The sequence below is a fragment of the Pistacia vera genome, unplaced genomic scaffold (genome assembly GCF_008641045.1).
Source record: "Pistacia vera cultivar Batoury unplaced genomic scaffold, PisVer_v2 Contig487, whole genome shotgun sequence".
NCBI lineage: Eukaryota > Viridiplantae > Streptophyta > Magnoliopsida > Sapindales > Anacardiaceae > Pistacia > Pistacia vera.
In genome coordinates, this window is record NW_022196320.1 from 1,025,634 (window position 1) to 1,030,042 (window position 4,409).

The window sequence follows — 4,409 nt, forward strand, 5'->3', positions numbered from 1 at the left end:
AATGTCCTGAAACTGACAACACGATTGGTTCCTAGGGCATACACTAACAATTCCGATTGGGCCTACGCTTAAATCCATCTTGTGAACTGCTCTTTCTATGAGTTAGGCTATCCTACAAGCTAAGCTAAGTTGGGTTAAGCCCACTAGCCCACAACAATCTAAAATATGAAGCAAAATCCTATTATGTTTGCACTTATATCGGGATCCTGGATTACAATCATTAATGTTAAGCTTAACCCAATAAGGTAAGGGAGATCCTATCTCTAACCCAATAAGGAAAGAAGATCATATCCCTTTCCTAAGAACGACTCCTTTACCTAGTAGGACTCAAAGTCCTACTAGGATTCACATCTCTTGGGTTTACTATATAAACAAAGGCAAATTCCCTCATTATTCATTCAGAAATCACCTGCAACACGTACTAGCTCCTAAGTTCTTGCTCCCAAGAATTGTCATATTACTCTGGTATTCTCCCTTTAAACCCTCACTAAATAGCCTCTCTCAGCCTTGCTGATTTGAGTGTCGGAGTATCTACAACAAGCACCACACATCGGTGTGTATCTAGCCTTCACGTTCCCCTTTTTGTATTCTTTGTGCAGGTCCACCAGGTTGTCAGTGGCTCATCTCTTACAGGATTAGTCCCCCCGATTTGACTGTAGATTTTACTGTTTACACTACTCTTCGTCATAATAGGATTAACAACCATAATTCGTTAAGGTTTAACTTTTAAGCCATCAACACCTAGACTAGGGTGGTTTTTGAATATAGTCTAAAACATTAGGATTAACAAGAAGTTTGACCTTTTGAAAACTATCAACCACACCCCTGTTGCCAAGGAATATTCATGTCGTAAAAATAAAAAACAAAACATAAACGTTGGCACAACGAGACCCGCAGGCCACGTGTGAACGGGAGAAAGGGATATTGATGCGGGTTGTGAGAGCGACCCATCTCAAACGCGCACCAACGCAAAATAATAGTACAAATTTCTAGCGGCTCACATTTGCCGTTGGTACGCAATTTGAGAGAGAGAGAGAGGAAGAAAGAGAGATGACGAGAGGAAAGCAGAAGATTGAGGCGCAAAGGCGGAATGCAGAGAGGAATCAGAAGCCAAAAGGATCTCAGCTTGATGCTCGAGCCGTTGCCCTCAAAGTTAGTTGCCCTATCTGTAAGGTACATCGATCAAAATCTTTTATTATCATCTTCTTTTTCTAACCATAAATCGATAGATCGGATTCTGATGTTAATCGTATTTCTTTTATGCGATATTTACAGTTAGTCCTCTTTAGTTGATTAGTAGATGAATCTTTTTGAGTATTATGATCGATTTACTCGATCACCAGTCCTATGATGTTAATAGCTCTGCATTCTTTTATCTTTTGAAATGTCCGAAAATATCCAAAATAGATGTAAAGTATGCAGAAACAAAAACAAAAACAAAAACAAACTGAGAGAAGACATCACCATGAGTCACTAGTTTTTTAATAGGAATTTTAATGAATGAAGAATGTGTTGATGTTCTTGAACTAATATGTGAATAACACTTCTGTCATTGTTAAATGAGAGGGTGTTGTATTGGATGAGTGCTAGTGCGTTTGGGAGGTCAGAAGTTTGTTGGTAATAGTAAAGTAAGAGTATTTTAGACATTTCAACACAATTTTGTGTTGGAATTCAAAGTTCCTCGAGGGATCATTTAATCAAATAACCTTTTCTTTTTGGACTCTTGGGTGAGGATAATTCTCGTCCAGTGATCCATACCTTCTTGTACTGATATTGCCCATATTGTCAATGGATGTTGGATCTAAAAGGTCTCCACACTGAGATTGTAGTAGGAAGAAGCGTACAACATATCCAATATAGCAATTAATCAGATTATTGTGAAGACGATTAGTTCACCGTAGTGAATATTTGCTATAAGATGTTGGGAATTCGGGTTCTCCATTTGATGTTTGTTTACTTGAAATACTAAATTTCCATCAAAGTCGATATATAAAGTTTCTTTTCCAACCTTTGAGGTTTTCTCTCCACCTTAGCACAAAAAAAGCCTCCGCTAAAAAACTTAGCTATAGGTCTTTCACTTCTAGCTTCCCTAACTCCAATCTTAAATCTTGATCAACATATAAAAAATCTCTATTCAACAAAATCTTTGGGTCAATAATATCAAATTCTATCAATTTGCAAATTTTAACATGGTGTCAAAGTCAATGTGGATTCAATCATAAGATTTTAGATTTCTCCAATATCCTGAGAAACACAAGCAAGGAAGATACACAACAAAAGAAATCTAGAAGCCAAATCAAAAGTTACCTAGGTAACTAAATGTCAATTCCAGGTATGTTTATGATATTATGACAATGAGCTGGGACCAATGCTGAATGAAATTGGAAAGTGAAAAAAGGTAGGACAGCTAAAAGAAGATTGTCAAAATACTTTTGAACTTTGGGGATAGAATTCTCCCTTTTTCATTTTTTCTTAAATGCATAAGTTTGCTAGATGTGAAAATTATTTATTAAGATTGTATTCAAAATTATTCTAAGAGTCTCTTGAAAACATTTTATCATAGGGTTAAAAAAAATTTCAAAGGTCCCTGGAAAACTAGCAAAAGATATTTCTTAAATGCATATGATGACTTGTTCTAGAGTATATACAAACGATTCAAATGTAAGTGATTGGTGTAAGGAAATAATTCAACCATGTCAAGATAATTGAATTCTTTAATAAATTCGGAGTTTTGAAGATCAAATGAAGAATGAGAACTAAAAAAGGAATGCACTGGAGGTAGATGCTGATTCAGGTTTTATCTGAATTATTTGTATATAGTCCAAATCAAGTATTGCTATTGCATTTAAAATATCCTTTTGACTAGTTTGTTGAAAACCTTTTAGATTCTTTTCAAGCCTATTATTCATCTTTTCAGAAACTCAACGTAATCTTGACTGGAATCTCAATGGTTGATTTTTTTTTTTTTTTTTTTTTTTTTTTTAAATCTAGCTTTTGCTGGAATAACTTATGAGTATCCTTTTTAACTCTACTGATTAAAAAGAAAAAATTGGGAGATTTTAATACATAAAAGTGAAGAGTATTTTGACAACTCTTTTTCTGGTTCTCTTTTTCCTTTTTTCAGTTTGAAGGACTGACGCTTTGTTGTCTCTATATCAAGAATCACACCTGGCTTTGAATTTTACTTCTTGTTGATTTAGCTTTTAAATTGTTTTATCTCTCAATCTTCCTTGTGTGCTTTGGGTTTTGGAGAAATCTTGAATCCGCAATGACTCTGATACCATGTTGAATTTTAAGATAGATTTGAAATTGTTGGTACAAGGATCTTTGGTGGATAGTGATATTTGTTTATGCTGATCAGGACTTAGATTATGGAACAATAATATACTTTATTAGGGAAAGCTAGTTATGAGGAGTGAGAGGGATTTTTAAATAACACTTAAGCTAGCATTGAATTTTTCATTCCTTAATGATCCAGGAGATCTTTAATTGTATGAAACCCAAAAAAAAAAAAAAAAAAAAAGATCCTTCCCCCCTCCTCTTTTAACCATGGCTACCGGAATCTTGGTTGAAAAGCCTGAAATTGTTGTTTCCCTTATGTGCCAACCCTGCCTACTGCAGACCTGTTTCATCAGCCTATGTTTGCAGGTATGCAAAGAACTGCACCAGTTTTTGTTAACAAGTATGTATATTTCATTTATATGTTTACTTTGTTTGCAGTGGTATATTTTGATCCCAATCCCTCTTCTTTTATTGCATCTCCATTTTTACTTCGTATGTAACATGTCTGATACATTTTGGTGGTTTCAATGGATTCTGAACCTGGGGCAACTTTCTATTTCAGACACAACTAGCGAATCAGAATCAGCTTGGCGATCATTATTCTTCCAAACATCCAAAGGAAAAACCTCCTGCTGAATCAAGTTGATTGATTTCCTCTTAATGTAAAATATGCAAAATAAAATTAGAAAAAATGAAAAAGAAAAGAAAAATTCATGTCTGTTTGCGGAAGTTCTAATGTGTGCAAACTTTTGTTATCTGAACAGAGGAATTTATTTTTCACTATCTAGTTCTCTGTGGAGTGGGGACTTTGTATGACTGAATGATGATGAAAGCTTGCTGTTTTCTCCTATTTTCGCTTGACTACTAGTGCTGCTTTTTTTTTTTTTGGGGGGGGGGGGGGGGGGGAGCTTGTCATGCTGTTGTGGCTAAGTCACGGGTTCTTGCAGGTTGTTCCAGGAAAAAAAAACATAGAATTGATTGATTCTTTTATTATAGCACATTGAAGTTGAACATCGAATTTTTGACCGGCAAGGCGGCTGGCTTCAAGTTTATATTTTATCTTCAACTGGCCTACTGTTTCAGTTCACTGCTTGAAGTGGAACTTTTTTGTTTAATGTCGCAGTGAA

General features: G+C 35.2%; 1 long non-coding RNA gene across 1 annotated transcript; it reads left to right on the plus strand.

Moving 5' to 3' along the window:
- Positions 1 to 913: 913 nt before the first annotated feature.
- LOC116147010 lies at positions 914 to 4,132 on the plus strand. The gene is made up of 2 exons (XR_004130612.1): positions 914 to 1,173; positions 3,845 to 4,132. It is a non-coding gene; the product is annotated as an uncharacterized LOC116147010 (long non-coding RNA).
- Positions 4,133 to 4,409: the final 277 nt, after the last annotated feature.